The 20,821-nt window shown below is 35.9% G+C and overlaps 1 long non-coding RNA gene across 4 annotated transcripts in view; it reads right to left on the reverse strand.

Annotated features, from left to right (window-relative positions):
- The window catches only part of LOC134810405 (uncharacterized), a 361,094-nt gene extending 341,139 nt beyond the window's left edge, over positions 1–19,955 (reverse strand). For all 4 annotated transcript variants that reach the window (XR_010158340.1, XR_010158337.1, XR_010158338.1 and 1 more), the window contains exon 1: positions 19,735–19,955. This is a non-coding gene — a long non-coding RNA (uncharacterized LOC134810405). The remainder of the gene's footprint in view (positions 1–19,734) is intronic.
- Between the last annotated feature and the right edge of the window lie 866 nt (positions 19,956–20,821).

Consider the following 20,821-nt stretch of genomic DNA (forward strand, 5'->3'; position numbering starts at 1 on the left):
GTAATGAAGAAAATTAGGAGGACAAAAGGTGAAAAATAAAAAAGGAAAAAAATCAATCAATGGAGAGGGATCCAAATGAACACAGATGTTACAAAGTACAATCAATAACATTAAAACATTTATTTAAACTGCATTGTATGTGTTCAAAAGGATAAGTATAGACATGGAAGATATGAAAAAGACCCAAATCAATCTTCTGGGGATAAAACAATACCTGAAATGAAAAATACACTGCATGGGATTAAATGTCAATTAGAATTTGCAAAAGAAAAAAAAAAACACATAGTGACCTTGAAGACCTAGCAATGAAAACTATCCACAATGGAATGTGAAGTGATAAAATAAAAAACAAATTCAACATCAGTAATTTGTGGAACAAATTACTAATATATGTGTAACTGGAGTTCAATAAATCAGCAGGAAGGACCAGAAACATTTTTTAAGATATAATTATTAAAATGTTTCTGAATTTGGTGAAACTGTAAATGTAAACAATCCAAGATTCTAAGACTAAGAACTATAAATAAAACTATACCTATGCACATAGTAATCAAATTTCTCAAAACAAGTGATCAAGTGACACTCTTGTAAGCATTTAGAAAAGACACATTGTATACAGAGGAACTTAAACAATAATCACAGCACATTTCTCATGGAAAATGGTACAACTGAGAAGACAGTGAAGCAATATCTTTAAAGTAATTTTTAAAAACTGTTAACCTAGATTTCTACTCTCAGCAGAATAATATTTCAAAACTGTTGGTGAAATAAAAAATATTTCAAAAATATGTATGCTGAAGGGATTTATCATCAGCATACTCACACTTCAAAAAATGAATGCAAAAATGTTAACACAGAAAGTGGTATCACGTGCAAATAAAGAGCTACACACACACACACACACACACAAAAATGAGCACCAGAAATGGCAAACACGTTGGTATATTTATGTATACTTATGTATGTAAGTTTTTTATTATTTCAATTTCTTTAAAAATTATTAACAGGCTGGGTGCAGTGGCTCATGCCTATAATCCCGGTAATTTGGGAGGCCAAGGCCTGTAGATCACTCGAGCCCAGGAGTCAAGACCAGCTTGGGGAACATGGCAGAACCCCATCTCTACAAAAAAAAAAAAAAAAAAAAAAAAAGAGAGCCAAGTGTAAAGTAACCACTAAAATGACAAAACAAAGAACTATAGCATACAAGTAAAATATGGACATAAAGTGGAATTTTAAAATTTACTCACTTTATTGAAAAGACAAAATAAAAAAGAGAAAGGAACAAAGAACAGATAACACAAACATTCACCAAAATATATTTTGGGCCACAAAGCACAACTTAATAATTTAAAAAATATACACATTATAAAACGGCTGTTCATATACAACAATGGAATTCAATTAGAAATCAATAACAGTAGATTGAAAGTCCGAAAATACTTGGAGACTACACAACACACTTCTAAATACATGAGTCAAAGAAAAACTCTCATGAGAAATACAAAATTATGTTGAACTAAGTAAAATAAAAATACAACTTATTAAAATGTGTTGGATTCAGCAAAAACAGTGAGTAGAGTGAAACTTATATCATAGAATGCATATACTAAAACATGAAAGGAATAAAATCAGTCATCTACGTCTTGCCTTAGGCAACTAGAAAAAGGAGAACAAATTAGGTCTAAAGTTACCAGAAAAAAAAATAACAAAACTTAGAACAAAAATCAATAAAATTGGAAACAGAAAATTAACAGTGAAAAATCAATGAAGCCAAAAGCTGATACTTTTAAAAGGTAAATAAATTGATGAATTTCTAGTCAGACTAACAGAAAAAAGCAAGAAAAAAAGACACAGAATAGTAATATCACTAATGGAAGAGGGGCCATCACCACTTATTCAATGAACATTAAAAGAATAATGGAGTATGAAAAACTGTATGCTCACCTATTTACTATCTTAGATGAAATAAACAAATTTAGTGAAAGATACAATCTAATCAAACTCACACAACGAGATATAGACAAACAGACCATCTGAATAGGCCTAAATATATTAAAGAAAGTGAATCAATTTCAAATAACCTTCTAAAGGGGATAACACCAGGCCTAGAAGATTTCCCTGTTAAATTCTACTAAATATTTAGGAAGAAATTACTACAATTCTACACAATCTGTTCCAGGAAAGCAGAGGGAAGACTTCCTAACTCATTTTGAGGCTAGTATTATCCTAATACCAAAACTAGGCAAAGACATTAAAAGAAAGAAAAATTACAGACCAATATCTTTCTTGAAAATAAATGTAAGTATCCTCAACAAAATATTAGCAAATCAAACCTAATAATATAGTAAAGAATTATAATCACAGCTTAGTTGTGAGAGGATTGCTTGAGCCTGTGGAAGTCAAGGCTGCACTGAGCAGCCAAGAATTGTCTTGGCATTTTTGTTGAAAGTAAGTTCATTTATGTGAGGATCTCTTTCCGAGCTCTTCATGCCACTCCATTTGTCTAATCGTCTATGTTAATATACATTGTCTTAATTTCTGTGGCTTTATAATAAGTCTTTAATCAGATAGAATTAGTTCTCCATCTCTATTTTTTAATTCGAAGCTGGTTCCAGGTATTCAAAGCTAGTTCAACATTCATCAATGAATATAATTAATCACATCAATAAGCTAAAGAACAAAAGTTATATCATATCAATAGATGTAGAAAAAGATTTGACATTTTTTATAAAAATCATTAGCAAAGTAGGAATAAAGAGAAACTTCTGCAACAGAGAAAATCTGAAAAAAATATATATTTAATGGTGAGAGAGAGATACTTTATCAAGAACAAAGTAGAGGTGCCCCTGTTTTCTCTCTTATTCAACATCCTACTGGAAATTTCAGCTTATGCAGTAAGACAAGGAAAGAAGAAAAAAACATACAGATTGGGAAAGGAAGAAATAAAACTTTTTGCTTGTAGATGACATGATTGTCTACATAGAAATTTCTAAAGACTATACAACAGGAATCCTGGAACTAGTAATCAATTATAGCAAAGTTGCAAGTTACAAGGTAATATAGAAAAGTCAATTGTGTTCTTGTATGTCAGCAACAAACAACTGAAATTTGAATTTAACTATGCTGCTATTTACATTAACACAAAAAAAGAAATATGTATAATCTTATAAAATATGTGTAAGATTTACATGAGAAAAACTACAAAGCTCTCATGAAAGAAAGCAAAAAAATTTAAATAAATGGAGAGATACTTATGTACATAGATACAAATACTCAATATTGTTATGATGTTAGTTCTTCCCAATATGGTCTACAGATTTGATACAATTCCAACAAATATCTCATTGAACTATTTTGTTGATATCAAAAAACTGACTCTAAAGTTTACATAGAAAAGCAATGGACTCACAATAGCCAACACAATACTGAAGGAGAACAAAATCAGGGGCTGATATCATCGAACTTTAGGTTTTACTATGAAGCTACAGTAATCAAAACAATGTAGTATTGTTGAGAGAATAGACAAATAGATCAACGAAACTTAACGGAGAGTCCAGAAATTAATTGTTACAAAGATGATCAACTGATGAAAGGAGCAAAGTCCAGTTACTTAGGCACAATTTCTTAAAAAGACTAAGTAATTGGACACCCACATGCAATAAAAATTAACCTAGACATACACTTTAAATCTTTTAACAAAAATAATTAAAAGAGATCACGGACTTTAAGGCAGAAAATTAGAAAACTTCTAAAATATGGCTTAGGAAAAAATCTAGGTGACCTTGTGTTTGGCAACGACTTTCTATATACAATACCAAAACCACAATTCATGAAAAAAAATAAATAAGCTAGACTTTATTAAAATTAAAAATTTCTACTCTGTAGAAGAATTAAGAGAACACAAAGACAAGACATCAACTGGAAGAAAACATTTGCAAAAGATATATCTGATAATGGCTATTATCCAAAATACAAGAAGAACTCTCAAATATATATGTCCACTATATATAGATGGTAAATAAGCACATGAAATAATGATCAACACCATATTTCCTTAGGGAATCACAAATTAAAACAATGAGATACTATTAGATACGTATTAGAATGACTGAAATCTAAAACACTAATACCAAATGAGAGCAATTATGTGGGTCAACAGGCACGCTTTTCATTGCTGGTGTGACTGTACAGCGATATAGCCACTTTGGACATTAGTTGTTTGTTCAGTTTTTTGTTTGCTTCTTTTTTGTTTGTTTTTTTGTTTGTTTTTGAGACGGAGTCTCACTCTGCTGCGAGGCTGGAGTGCAGTAGCGCGATCTCGGCTCACTGCCACCTCCGCCTCCCAGATTCAAGCGATTCTTCTGCCTCAGGCTCCCGAGTATCTGGGAATACAGGCACCCGCCACCACGTCCGGCTAATTTTTGTATTTTTAGTAGAGACAGGGTTTCACTATATTGGCCAGGCTGGTCTCGAATTCCTGACCTCGTGATCTGCCTGCCTTGGCCTCCCAAAGTGCTGGGATTACAGGCGTGAGCCACTGTACTCAGCCCAGTTTTTATCAAAGCCAAAGACAGCCTTGCCAAACAATTCAGCAATTGTACTACTGATAACCTACATAAGTAAGTTGAAAACTATGTCCACACAAATACCTGCAAATAAATGTTTATAGCAACTTTATTAATAATTGCCAAAACACGGAAGCAACCAAGATGTCCTTCAATAGGTAAATATATAAGTAAACTCTGATTCATCCATACAATGAAATATTACTCTGCAACAACAAAAAAAAAAAGAAATTAGCTATCAAGCCATAAAAAGATGTGGAAGAAATTTAAATATATATTTTTAAGTGAAAGAGGCCTATCTGGAAAAAACTATATACTGTATGACTTCAACTTTATGACAGTCTGGAAAAGGCAAAACTATAGAGAGAGTAAGCAGCTCGATGTTTGTCAGGGGAATGGAAGGAAAGATAAAAGGATAAATAAATTGGTGCAACACAAGGAATTTTCAGTGCAGTGAAACTATTCTGTATGAAACTATAACAGCGGAGACAGGACATTTTTCATTTCTCTAAACTGATAGAACAATACAACCCACAGACTGAACACTAAAGTATTGACCTTCATTAATAATAATGGATCTATATTGGTTTACCAATTATAACAAATGTACCCCACTAGTGGGAGATGTTAATAACAGGGTAAACTGTGTGCTGGGGGAGAGCCAGCATATAAGGACTTTCTGTACATATTGCCCAATTTTTTGTAACAAGAAAACTTCTCCAAAGAACAAGGTATATTTTTAAGAAAGAGAATAATTCATTAGACCAACTAGAATTTACTCCACAAATTCAAAGTGGGGCTTATCATTCAAAACCCAATGTAACTGATCATATTAAAAATGTTAATAAACCATATAATCATTTCAGTAGAAGCAGATAATCTCATCCACAAAATTCAGAATCCATTACTGATTTAAAATAAACACTTAGGAAGCTAGGAAACATCCTCAATTTGATAAACAGCATATATGAAAAACAGACAGATAATATCATACTTGATGTTGAAATACTGAATAATTTCATGCTAAAATCAGAAATAAGACAAGGATGTCTGCTTTCACCACTGTTCAGCATTTTAGTGGAGGTTCTAGACAGGGAAATAAAGCAAGAAAGAGAAATAAAAGACTTCTCAATTGAAAAGGAACAAATCAAGTCTTTTTATTCCCAAATGATATGATCACGTATGTGTAAAATCAGATGGATTCTACTTGAACTAATAAGTGAGTTTAACCACTATTAGGATATAAAATCAATGTAAAACACAAACTATATTTCTATAGATTAATAAGGAATAATTGAAATTTGTGAAATATATTAACATAAAAATATGAAAAATTAGTGATAAATTTGACAAAAGAGGTACAAGTCCTTTACACTAAAAATCATAAAATATCTCAACAAAAATAAAAGACTTAAGTAAAGGGAGAATGTATTATATCCTATCAAGGTCATAGGCCAGAATACTCAATATTGAGTAAGATATCAATTCTTCTCAAATTATCTATCGTCTACTGGAATCCCAATAAAAATCATACATCTTTTTAATTGAAATTGATAAACAGAGTCTATAATTCATATGGAACTGCAAATTTCATATATTAGCTAGCCAGCTTTGAATTAAAAAATAGAGATGGAGAACTAATTCTATCTGATTAAAGACTTATTATAAAGCCACAGAAATTAAGACAATGTAGTATTAACATAGACGATTAGACAAATGGAGTGGCATGAAGAGCTCAGAAGAGAGCCTTACATAAATGAACTTATTTTCAACAAAGATGCGAAGACAATTCATTGGGGAAACGTTAGTCTTCCCAACAAATGGTACTGAAACAATTCCATATTCATATTTTTTTAAAAAATCTTTGATTCATATCTTGTACCATAAAGGTTAACTCAAAATGGATCATAGAGCTAAGTATAAAATCTAACACTCTCAAATTCCTACAAGAAAACTTGGGAGCAAATCCTTGTGAACTTATTTTATGGGAGTATTATTTAGATATAACAATAAAATGTACTGTGTCAAAAAAGATTGACATACTGAACTTCAGCAAAACCAAGCACATAACCATAGCAAGTGTTGGTAAGGATGTGCAGTAGCTGGAGCTCTCAAATAGTTCTGGTGGAAATACTAAATTGGGAAATCACTTAAAAAAATTATTTGATGTTTCTTAAGAAGTTAGAGATAAACCTACTATATGATACAGTCATTCAAATCTTAGCTAATATAACATATGTCTATAGAAAGAGTTTTATGTAAATGTTCATAGAACACTTATCTGTAAGAGCCACAAACTGGAAACAGTTCAGATGTCCATTAATAAATGAATGGAAAAAAAACATTGTGATAAAGCCATAACCATGGAATACTTACATCAAAAGAGTAAAGTATTGATAATTGCTAGGACATGAATGAATAGCAAAGTAAAAATGCTGAAGCAAAGAACATAGGCAAAAAATAGTATATACTGTCTGCTTCAGTTTATATGAAACCCTATACACTTCATACTAATCTATAGTAACATAAAGCAGAAGAGTGATTGACAAGTGGGAGTAAGAATACTCAGAGACTTGAAGGGAAAGATTATCAGAGAACAATAGAAAATTTTTTCAGTGATGAATAATTTCATTATCTTGATTGTGACAATAATTTCAAAGGTACATACAAATGTTAAAACTTATCAAATTGAACCCTTTAAGTAACTGCAGTTAATTGTTAATGTAGCTCAATGCAGCTGTTTGGTTTCTTTTTAAAGACAGGTAATTTAGATGACAATCAGGATTTAACTAGCTATCCTTTCTCCCAGAGCAAGGGATAAAACTAACAATACATATTTTTTAAATTAATACGAGTGCCTTCATTTAGATATAAACTCAGTTGCACAAATACTTAGTCTTCAAAGCTTTGCTTACAACAAATTTCAAAAAGATAGTTAATCGGTTTCTATTAGGTACCCTTTAGAAAGCTAAGAAAATTTTCTTCAACTCTTACTTTGCTAATCCTATATTTTAGGTGAAAAATAAATGTTAAATATTATGAAATATCCTTTCAGTATCTTTTAAAATTATCAACTGCATTTGTTTATTTATTTATTTATTTTTAGACAGGGAGTCTGTCACCTGGAGTGCAGTGGCGTGGCCACGGCTCACTGCAACCTTGAATTCCACAGGCTCAAGCAATCCTCGACTTCCACAGGCTCAAGCAATCCTCTCACCTGAACCTCTCAAATAGATTGGACCACAGGTGTGCACCACTACCTCTGGCTAATTTTTCTTATTTTTTGTAGAGACAGGTTTTTGCCATTTGCCCAGGCTGGTCTTGAAATTCTGTGCTCAAGCAATCTGCCCACCAGCCTTCTGAAGTGCTGACACTACAGGTGTGAGCAACTGCATGTGGCCATTAACTGCATTTATTTAGTAAATCACATTAATAATTTCCAAATGTTAACAAGGTAAGTTTTTTTTTTTTGCTTGTTTATATAAGGAGAGTCAAGAAAGAAAAGAATAAATTGATAAGGAGGAACACTACAGAGGAACAAAATTACACCATCTCAACAAGATTCTTCCCCCGTATTCTTCTCTGAATCCCCTGAACGTGCATGAAACATCAATACAAACCAAATACTTGATGACAAAATTGACATATAAAGACTAAATCTAAATCTGATGCCCAGAATATCCTAAGTATTCTAATAGACTAAGTAAAATTTATTTAACTATTCTATACTGCATTCCCCTTATCAGTAAAATAAAGATAATTGTATGTGTTTCACAGGTGATTTTAGTATGTAATTAATACATGTAAAATACTTAAAATGGCACAGAATATGTAGTTAATCCTCACCAGTTTCAGATAGTTGGCACCTATGGAGTATATCCAGTTCTCAGGTTTTAAGAACAAGGTATTTTTGATATAGCTTTTCTCTCTGCTTCTGTGTCTGTCTCTTCCTCTTTCTCTCTCTTGCTCTCTCTCTCTCCATTTTCTCTCTCTCCATCTCTCTCTTTTCCTCTTTCTAACACACACACCACATACAGCAATGATAGAGATTTATCATTTTACACTGAAAAAAAGTGGACTATCAGAAATAAAATTTTTCCAAGGCTACTTTAACACAGAACTGAGCCAGGAATATAGTTAAACCTGCAGACTCCAAGTCTTCTACTTTTTGACTACAGTTTTGAAAAACAAATATTTTATTATATTTTTATAGGAAAAGAAAGGATGAACTCGGAAACCCCAACAGTCTCACTGCTTATTTGCCATTTGTATATTGTCTTTGGTAAAGCGTCTGCTCAAATTTTTCACAATTTTTCGTGGGTTTATTTTCTTGCTGTGGAGTTTTCAGGGTTCTTATGTTCTATATACAAGTCCTTGTGAGATATGAGATTTTTCACATGGTTTCTTCTGTTTTGTAACTTGTTTTTTCATTTTCTTAACAGTGTTTTTCACAGAGCAAAAGCCTTTTTTTTTTTTTTTTTTTTTTTTTTTTTTGGCGATGGAGTCTTTCTCTGTCTCCCAGGCTGCAGCTGCAGTGCAGTGGAGCTATCTTGGCTCATGGCAACCTCCACCTCCCGAGTTCATGTGATTCTCCTGCCTCAGCCTCCTCAGTAGCTAGGCTTACAGGTGTGTGCCACCACAGCCGGCTAATTTTTTGTATTTTTAGTAGAGACAGGGTTTCACCATGTTGGCCAGGCTGGTCTTAAACTCCTGACCTCAAGCAATCCACCTCCCTCAGCCTCCCAAAGTGCTGGAATTACAGGCATGAGCCACCGCACCCAACCAAGACTTTCTGTCTATATACGTGTGCTCCTCAAAATTGAAAAAAAAAAAATGAACTAAATAACAAGAGGAATTTATAATCAATTATTACACAGTTATTTAAGACAAACAGCAAGAAAACATTGAAGCTTTAAAGAAATGGCAATGCCACAGAAAAATTATATTAAGTGTAAATATCTCAAAATACAAAATTTTACTTGCATGTTTATATTAAGGGAAACGATTTCTGTTCAAAAAAGTAAGCATCATATAAAAGTCCTGATGATGGCTAGTTATTTGATTTGAGTGGTTTTACATCTACTTTTAAAATGTGTTTACTTTTAAAATTTTATATTATGAACAATTATTCATTCTGCCAACCCAATCTGTTACAAAATTTCTTGTGAGAATTCCACAAATTTAACTGCTATAGAGGAATTCAAGTTCACTGAAGACAGAAATTCAATAAGATGCATTTTTGAAATACAGTGTGTAAAAGAATGTCCCATACTTGAATGAAACTTGATAAATGTTTATGGAATTGAATTAGCTTTACGTTATGTGTGTTCTCATTGAATTTTATTTTCAATGCAACAATATTTGTTTTACTATACTTTATATTTTAATATGACCATTTTGCTCACAGACCACTATAGTCTAGAATGCAAGGAGCCCGCTATTTATAGATACTTCATGTCTCCAGCAAAACACATATATTTTATTTATTGTAGGTTCTCAATAGAGTCAATTTTAAAGCACCATTTTAAAAATGATTTAAATAATGAAGTGATTTCAAAATTTCCATTGCATTCAAAAATGTACTCCAAAATACTATTTTACTTATATGTTTTAAAATTCATTTTTAGTCATTTTAACGTGTGGAACAAACATTTTCTCTGACTGGACATAGCTCATCTGCTACTATGCAAAAAGACTATTTTAACCTGCAAAACATAATATAAACATTTGTTATCACCTATTCTTATAACTGCGTTACTGTATAGTCTAATGACTGCTTCCTTTTACAAAAAACTCTTCCTCACTGTCCTAAGTCAGCAGCAAATTAAAAGAAAAGAAAGGTTGGAGGGAATAATTGGTGAGTATGCAATGTTGCTATTGCCCTCTGTAACAACAGAGAAGCTACTTAACTCAAATTTGTCGTAGTGCTATTAAACTATGGCACATTCATTATTCTTCACAACAACAAAATCCCCTTGTAATCAGGTTAGAGTTGAGAGAATGTGGTTGTATTCTAAACATGAAGCATGTTTAATGTGGTTGACTTGGCAAGATTTACTATGCATTTCATCACTAGATGTTGTCATGCATATTAATTTTTCTTTTTTTCATATATCAGTTCACTCTTTTCTAATTAATTCACATTTAGAGCATCTGACTGATCACAGGAGACAACTTTGTAATTAATTCAGCCTGCTCATAGAGGCAAGTATTTTCAATTAAAAAAAAAAGAAAGAAAAGAAAAGAAATACTATTGATGATTTTCTCAAGAACTATAATGGACCCAGTACTATCATTTTACCACTACACGAAATCGCCCTCTTCAAAGACACTAATGACCTCAGTGTTGCTGAATCCAATGTTAGTTCATCAACCAAAATTCTTTTGACTTTTTTGCAGTGTTCTGTATCATATCTCCCTTTTTGAAAATTCTTTCACCTTGGTTTCAATGTATACTTTCTTGGTATAGTTTCTTCTCACCTTGCTGTGTGTAACTTCCCCAAATATTTTTGGGATTCTTTCATTTATTTACCCATTTCTTGAGTATTATTTTTCTAATAGTTCTGCTATTAGCCATCTTCCCCTTTAACTCTAGTGGTTAGTCTTGCCCTCTCCCACGGCTTCATAACCATTTATACACAAATGATTCTGGAATCTACATTTACAGGCAGAACTGCAAAAAGCATGCATACCAACTAAGGAGAAGGCAAGCCCAACCCTTCAGAGTGAAAACTCACCATAAACAATAGGCAAGGCTAGGCTATTGAGTACTGAGAAGCAGCCTTGTCTGCAAACCAGATCTTTCTTCTGAGTTCCAACCCTGATCTTATACATCTCAAGAACAGAACCTTCAAACTAAGTGTATCAGTGATCTATTGCAGTGTTACAAACCACTCCAAGACTTTGTGGTTTGAAGCAAACACTTATGAGTCTGTGGGCAATTATGCAGATTTACACCAGGCTCACCTTATCACAAGTGGACTTCCTCATTTGTCAGTATATGAGCTGGGATGGGGCCTGGCTGGACTAGGATAGGCTCACATGAAATAAGTCAAGTTGATCCGCTTTTCTCTCAAATCTCTCTAGCAGGCTAGTCCAGGTTTATTGCGATGGTAGCAGTGGGGATTCAAGAAAGGAAGTAGATTGCACAAATACATTGTCAAGCCTCCGCTTTTGCCACTATCCCAAAATGAATCACATCACCAAGCCCAAAGGGATTAATTGAGGACACTAATGTAATCTATCGACCCAACTCAACATGTCAATATTACTACTTACTATTTGTTGCTTTACCTCTTCTTCCACTCTGGACTGCCTATGTTATTTTCCAACTGGATCAACTGCCTACATTTAATAAGTCACAAAATTCTGTTGATTCTACCTCACGGACATTCACTGCTTTCTCAAGTTTCTTCCACATATACTGCTGCTATGGTGAGTTCCCATCTTTCACCTCAATACTCTAATTGGCCATGTCATCCCCAAACGTGACCCCCAAAATCTATCTTTTACATAGAAACCACTTTGGTTCAGATATTTCTGAAATATAAATGCTATCAGGAAACAGCATACAAGAAGCAGTTTTTTCTTGCCCTTAGCATAAACTTCATATATGACTAATACGAACTTTGATGATTGGGTGCTTACATTCCCACCTTTATTTCTAGCTCCTTCTCTTCTCAAATTTTATGATCCAGCTATAATGAATTACATTTAGTTGTTTTGGATAAACCACACACTTATTTGCACGTGCTTTTTGGCTAGAACTCACCCTTACATGACTAATAAAGAAAAGAGGGAATTAGTTGTGTTCTGTATACATAGCCAAGAAGTTAATCCAGGATTTGAAATTTTCTGAATGTATGCAAGAAATAAAGTAATTTTACCTAGAGTTAACTACTGTAGGTAAATGGTGTTCCACTATCAATTGCTGAGTAACAACCAATCCAAACTCAGTGGCATAAAACAATTATAATTTATTATGCTAACAGAATCCACGGGTCAGATATTTGGACAGAATAAAACACAGACGGCTTATTTCTGCTCTGGAACCTCAGCTGAAAGCTTCAAATGCATACAAAGCTCCCAAATCCTAGCTACTCTACCTTACTTGCCATATATATGCTGCAGCATGTATAAATGTATAGCTGCACCTTTACCCTGTCCGTGCGCCCAACTCCCTTTGTAGCCCTGCATAACGGCTTTCTCTCCTTTGTAGCTATAAATAGCAAAGGGTTCTGCCTTTCATCTCTCCCACTGTAATTGTGTTGTATTCCACCATCAAAATGATGGCAGTGTGACCCATCTAGAGTGGCTGCTGCCATGACACCCCTTCTGAATTAGCAGGGTGGGAGCCTCTTGCTCCCCAGCTACAGCTGTGGCTACCCAGTCATGGCTACAGACCGGGGCATCCCTGTGATCTTGGGGGCTGGGAGCAGGCAGGAGACCTACCCTTCTGGGTGCAGCTATAGCCATCCAACTGCAGCTATGGACCTAGGCATCTCTGCACTCTTGGGGGCCCAGGAAGGCCCCCTCCCCATGCAGGCTCAGAGGTGCCTGCTTCCACTGCCTGGCCTCTCCCCACTCTTGGCACCTGCTCCAAACTTGGAGCAGAGTTGGGGCCCAGTCTAGGCACCGTTGCAACCTGGCCAGGTGTGTGCATACTTGGGGCAGCAGTAACATGCCACCCCTCTGCTTCCCCAGCCCCCTCCAGACTTTCACCACCAATGAGCATGGAAGGGAGGTTAAGGGGGGCTGAGGGCAGCTCAGCCCTGACCTGCAGGTGCCCTCGACATGAACAGCCTGGGCACCATGAACACTGGCAAGATGCAGACAGACTCCTGGACAGAAGGAGTGGGTCCCCAGTAAAGCCTCACTCAGGCCTAGAGAAGGCCTGAAGCCTGCCTGGGGCCAGGCTTCCAGCCCCCACGGACTAAAGTGGAAACCTATGGTGCTTTTTCTGGGCCTACCCATAGCCACCCATGGACTAATCAGCATGAGATTTCTCCCCTCCAAAGCCTATAAAAACCCTGGACTCAGCCAAACTTGAGGAAGCAATGGGACAACCTGTCTATGGAGAGGAGTCCCCCTCCACAGGGTCCCCTCTCTGCTGAGAGCTGAGATGATGGATTGAACAGCTGCAGAGAGGACCAACTCACCCCAGGGTCTCTTCTATGCTGAGAGCTGAACACCCATCAGGACACCCTGGCCACGGAGAGGAACTGCCATCTGCAGGTCTCCTCTGAGCTGTTCTATTGCTCAGTAAAGCTCCTCTTCACCTTGCTCACCCTCCACTTGTCCACTCACCTCATTCTTCCTGGACACAGGAAAATAACTCGGGACCCGCCGAATGGCAAGGCTGAAACAGCCATAATACAAACAAGGCTGAAACATGCCCCATGCTCGCCATGTTGTGGGTGACAAGAAGGAGAGAAGAGAGAAGGAGAGAAGAGAGAAGGAGAGAAGAGCTGTGGCCCTCTGGGGAGCCCAGACCTAGGAGCTCCCCAAGCTAGGGCTGTGACACCCTCTTTGGGGCTCTGTGGTTCCTGGCATCTCCAAGCTTCCAGGTGCCACCTCATTCCCCAATGCCAGCCATGGAAGCTGCTTGTGGTACGCCTGGTGCAGCCAAAGACTCACAGGGTGCTGGCGTCCCTGCTGGCACTTGGAGCTGCCTGCCCTACGACAGCCAGTGTTCCTGGCTGTACACAGTGGTTGGACCCCACACTCACTCACTAACACACACGCTTCACTGCTCTGCTCTCCCTTGGAGGCATGGGATCCAGGCTGGTAGCACAAGCTGTGCACAGCCTGTTCAGGCTGAGTGAGCCTGAGAAAAACTCGGCAATGGTGCCACTGGCCACAGAGGTTTTCCAACCCGAAAAGCAACACCTCAAATATCCTGCAATGAAAAGCATCTTTAAATCATACAAAATACCAAGTCTTTCCTCATTTTCAACACAGTAAATATTAAATACACACACACACATATACACATATGCAAATATATACTATACTTAATTATATGTTAGCTTTCTCATATATGTTTATATATATATGTATATAAACATATAAGTATATAAGCACAGTTTTAAAATATTACTATCCCTCAATCAGTAGAATGGGCTTGACAGAGCAGAAGCACCATCATCTTGGACAAATACCACCACTTAAGGTTCCAGCTCCCTTTCTAATCTCATGCATTTCAAGGAAATCACTTCTCTTCTAACAACAAACAGCCAGAAAAAAACAGACAATAAAACAGTTAAGATAGTTCCAGCACAGAGGGAGGGGGGAAAGTCTCTTGGGTAACCATCAAACTTCACACTCATAAAAGGGGCCCCAGTAAAACAGCAGGCCCTAATAAGCACATTCCTTTCCCTTCAGGTGCAGTAAGATAGCGAAGCTAAAAGGAGACTTGGGGTATATGCCTGCAGCTGCAGGAAAATGTATGGAAAGAGTCACAAAACTCTCCCTCCCAGATAAGTAAGACAAAGAGACACAGAAACATTCTGATCCTGTGATAAGCCCCCTGCCCTGAACCCTTAAAAACTCTTAGTCTGTAAGACAGAGTGCCTCTGACCTAACTCGGCCAGAAGCCCCTCTAAGGTTTATTCTCCAAAACAAACCTGTCTTTGACTGTTGAACCACTTTTTGTGTTTCTTTCCTCTTTCTTTAATTCTTAGAGGGCTGAGAAGAGATGGCGAGGAATTCAAGAGAGTTCCTGAAAACCTATTTATTAAAGTTTGAGTAAAGAATTAGCATATTAATGCTTCAATTCAGCCATAAATAATAGAACTCGAGTGATAGTAGAATAAAATAATGATAGTATGAACCCATTCCTGTTTATATTTTTACTTGAAAGTGGGAAATATAGACATAACAGTTTACTACATATTTTGAGATTATTAGAAAATACTTAACTGACAATATTTTATTATTTTTTCAAAATTTAACTTTAAATATTTAAATCTATGTTTTGCCAGAATTTTTTTTTAAAAAGAATACTTTTAGTTTCTAGAAACCTCAATTCATGTAAGTTGTAACTTTGCTGAGCCTATGTCTTATCACTTCTAGATAAGACTTAAATAAAAGATGACCTATAGGGCCTCTGAAGTACCACTGAGCTATGAACTATTTTATTACATTTGATCAAAACTGGATGTATCATCTCATAACTAACCCACATGCTCTTCCACTGTTGGTATATGAAAATCTAGACCACACACATGGGCTTATTCTAGGCTAGTAATTTCCAAATTATGCTTTCTAAGGCTCTAGTGGTTCTTTTAGGAGGCCCACAGGCCTACTGGGGGAATGAATGTGTAGCACTTGAGGCTTGTCTATCAGTTACTTGTTGCTACAATAACATTGCATAAAAACCAGCCATAAAACTCAGTGGCATAAAATATTGTTTATTGCACATGTGTCTGGAGTCAGTTATATTCAGTTAGGTAGATCTATTCATTAGGGCGGTGCCAGTTCATGTGTGTGCAGAATTACTGGTTGTTGACTGATCTGAGCTGGCCTTGTCTCTACTTTTTTGTATATTCCTCATCCTCCTCTAGTATTTAGCAAGCTACTTCAGATATATCCTGCTGCGATGACGTAAGTGTAGGCAGAACACCAAGCTTCACTGCATAAGCCCATTTCAATCATCTGCTATCATCCAGTTGGTCAATACAAATCATATGACTGACTGACATACAAAAGGTTGCTGCAGGTCACACCATCTAAGGTGGGAGGACATTGCAAAGTTCTATGACAATAAGTGCTGATAAACGGAGAAGAAAAACTAGAAGATCATCATTTCAACATCTCTATAGTGCCTTAATCCAAAGTACTTTTACTTTTATCTATTTCATATATTGGACTACATGGCAAAATAGCAATTGAAAGAGTAAGACATTCTCTTATTAAAAAAAATGAAAATATTGTACACAATTGTGCCAAATTCCTCAGACTCTCCCCACCTAACCTGAACCTGCTTGTGCTGATTTCACTTTACAGGTAATAATTTTGATAGCAAACTACATCTACCACATGGAGAGCTGGCACTTTGCCTGACGCCGATCCTATAATTTTGTAACTCTACACTTGCAAAAATGTCTGTTTGTTCTATTTTTTTCTTACTCATCTGCCTTCTTTAGTCTTTCAATGCCTGTACTATGATAGACTCCTCAAACCTAAATCCAAAAGAAAAACACCATTTTTTTGTATTTCTAAATCAATGCTGGGCTGGCCTCAATTCTCTCACAGTGGAATGAGCAGAAGAGATTAGGATGTTATGTTTCTTTAATTCTTTTCTTGGGTGTGAACTGGTCCCCAATTGTGCTATTTACTGCTTTGCCTTTAAACCGCTTGGGTCTATCAATTGCTTCCATATGCTATAGGGTTTCAGTGGTACAACACATATTGCAACAACGAGGAACAAAGTGCTATTCTACTTGAGGAACCGAATTTGTATAGCCCACCACAGTGCCAATTACCATTTCTACTTCTTTCTAATTTCTTTGACTCGTCATTGATTCACATGTGCATTCAATAATAATTGATTGAACTACAGTAAGTAGTTCTACCTTGATGAGAATTTCAGTGCCCCACAAGAATGACATCGAAAACAACCACAATTATATTGATTACCTACCATGTGCTGTTTTTCAATATCATTTCTCTATTCTTAAAATACTGTAAAACATGATTATTATTTTTCCTTTTTGACAGATGATAAAATGGTGATTTTGGGGGATGAAATAACTGGGCCAATTTTATAGAAGTAGTAAATTCTGGAGATGAGAAACAAACATAATTTTGTTTTATTTCTTCCTTAGGCTTATGATTCAGATTTACAATGGAGTTGTCAAAAATCATCAGTTTCTTCCTGTGTGGCCAAGGGCAAGTACACAAATATAGTCAAGTATATACATTTGATCCAAAAAACTGTGTTCGTTGGCTTCTGGTGGCGTGCCAAGTGTAGTCGGAGATGCCGGAGAGAAACACGTGATAGAAGAATGGCCCTGCCACCCACAGCTTACAGACAACCTAAAAAACCTGTTGACATACACTTGCTCCAAGATGGACCACCTACGAATATTCTGCTCATCCACAAACAAAGAAAATATTCACGAAAACTATAAAAATGTTACTGTTGCTGAGATGGCCAAAAGAAAGCTACTAGAAAAAGTAAGATAAAAATCCAATGTAACACCACACCCATGATGAAGAAGGATACCTACAATTGTTTTGTAATTTTCAGTGTTTTAAACTCTGCTTATTGCTCTAGTTTAAGAGTATTGTTTTTTCTTACTTAAACTTTACAAAGTGCCCCACGAAAGTCTTACTCTTTTCCCTAAAGGACTGAAATCTTAAACCTGGAGACACGATTCAAAAAGGCTGAAAACTATTGTTGTAGCAAGTCTTCAGGGATTCTCTGTTTTGCTGAAGCATAAACATTAAATATAATTTTTGCCCCATCATTACAAATGTTAACAATTTTTCTATAACTAGTATTTGATTTTCTCAATCTAGTATAAATTTGTATTATTTTTACATAAATGATATATAAATCAGTATATAAGAAGAGGATTGGCTAGTATTCTCAAAATAAAAAAAAAAGAAAAAGAATGTGGGTGCTCTGATCTTTTGATAAACTATTTAAAATATTTCAAATGGCATTCAATTGAAGAGTTATCCATTATGTCACAACACATTACATGAAATGATTATCACAAAATTAAAAAAAATAGAAAGCCAGACAAACACACATAAAAACAAAGAAATCTATGGGAAAAATCTATTTAAATCTTTGTGAGAAATATGGGGGAGGGGAGTCACACAAAAAGGAGGGAAAAAAACCATGCTGCTTTTCATTGACTTTAAGCAGCTGCCATTGAGCGATTACAGTGTAGGCAGCCTTGAGCTGCAGATGAAAATTTCCAAGTGTAAACTGGGTGGTTGCAAATTCTTTCAGTACTGCTACTGTTATTTTGTAACCTCAAACTCACATAGTCTAATTGTTTGCAGTATGATGTTAGGCAAATGATTGAGTTTTATTGGCGATAAAGTTCAGAAACAAAGAGGTCAAGGACTTACTGAGTTACTTAACAAAAAACAAGGAGAGCTGCAGAGAACCCCCCTCTTTAAATTGCACTTGAAGGTACTTCAAAGAAACATAAAAGGGGGAAAAAAGGGAATAAAAACATCGAGAGTAGAAGAGGAAGGTGTGCATCCACATGCCAATTATGTTCCACTTAAAATAACTATGCCTACTAATATCCTGAAAATGTAGCAAATTGTATTTGCTATTAAACACCTAATTTGTCTTAATATTGTCCTCAGAAATGTAAAACACTTTCTTTCAAAGACAATGGTTTGTAAACTTTATACAATAATTGAAATCAACTTAAGAAGCTTTAAGGAAAACAGGCTTTATCCCCACTTTCATTCATTATTTCTTCCATTTGTTCATTCAGTAAACTGCAATTATTTGGGAGGAAACTTAGTAGGCACTCATAGTTTTTGAACCATTAAATTAATGAAAGGTAAATGCTTCAAAGAGACATCTCTAGGGAGTCATTTCCTAGACTTCACTGCAGCCACAATGAAATTTGAAACAGAAGAATAAAAATTATTCTCTTAAGCAAATCCAATATATAAAAATCCAAATGTTAATAAGAATAAATAAATGGTGATTATTTGTGCTAGAAAGGAATTCTTCATTACACAAATGGTTTCCCATAGAAATCATTGTAATGGTGAACTGCTTGTCTATCTTAAATAATAAGAATTTATATAAATGAAAAAAAATTAATTTTTCTTTGTGGCATAATTTCCCTAATCCCTTTCCCCAGAAGACTCATTTTGCTACGTTAATACTTAAATGGGACTGGACAACAAAATTTACCCACTCTTACCAGACTATTATTAATATCAGCAGCAAATCCACACGAGTCTACTACATCAACTCAATCCTTGCCTCTTTAGAAGAAAGAATTTGACTGAGGAGCATGGGGCAGATGTAGAGACCTAAGCAAGTTTTAGAATAGGAGTGAACGTTTGCTAAAAAGTTTTAGAGCAGGAACAAAACGAAGAAAGTACACTTGGAAGAGGGCCAAACAGCCGACTTGAAAGATCCAAATGCCTCTCCCGACCCTGGACTTAGGGTGTTTCATACCTTGGCATGACTCTGGGGTTTGCATTTCTTCTCTCCTGATTCTTCCCGTGGGTCCACATGTGCAGTGGCCTGCCAGCACTTGGGAGAGGCCGCATGTCCAGCGTGTTTGCTGGAGTTGTGCACATGCTCATTTGAGGCATTTTTCTCTTAAGCAGTCGAGCGTTCCAGAGGAAAGGCAGAAACCAGTTTAACTGCCATTTTGCCTCTCTTAGTGCGCATGCCTAAACTCACCCGCCCAACTCCTGAGATCTTATTGGGAAACTGCTCATTACCAGCTTCAGGTGTTTTCTATCTACTGGGAGACTGACTTATCCTGGTACTGGCTGCAACTAATTATTATCTTAGAGAGACAGTTTAACAACTGCCTGACCATCACCTGATGGTTGCCTGATATTCTTGGAGTGAAGCCCTCTCCTGCTCTGATCATACCAACCTAGCTACATACTCTAACAAGACTATTTTAATAACTGCTTTTAAAAGATTCATCTTCTGAAGTCTTTGCTCTGCTGCCTGAGATAGGTATGAACAAAAGCAGAGCCAGATTACTTAACACAATATGAGGGATTAGAGAGGCTTTGGGAGAGAATAATATAGAGGATGAAAGAGAATGAAGAGTGGAAAATAATTGTTGAAATAGGAACCAAATGCCTACAATGGGGATTTAATGCAATGATTGTGCAGTGTGTCATTACTTCTAGGTCTTCTTTTGCGGATGCTGGAAACTAAACCCTGAGCCTGCCCTCAATGTGGATACAGAAGAAAGTAGACTATTCACAGGGAGATTCAATGTAAAATGCGTACATTAGCCGTAATTAATGCTCTGATCAATTCATGAAATATTATTAAACACTAATGGCAGACATAGAGAGGTTTTACAATTACATAGGTAAATATAATAGAGCCCCTCCCTACCTTTGTATGAATAACAGGCATGAATATAACAGAGGGAGTTTAGGATACATGACCTCAAAATATTTTAAGCTGAAGGAATTTGAGCAAAGGAAGAGATGTCTCTCTAACCTTCCCACTGCCCTTCCTTCCTGAAGCAGTTCATAAAAGCTGGGAAGGGTTTTCTAGCGTTCTCTTA

This window comes from Pan troglodytes, chromosome 6 (assembly GCF_028858775.2).
Source record: "Pan troglodytes isolate AG18354 chromosome 6, NHGRI_mPanTro3-v2.0_pri, whole genome shotgun sequence".
NCBI lineage: Eukaryota > Metazoa > Chordata > Mammalia > Primates > Hominidae > Pan > Pan troglodytes.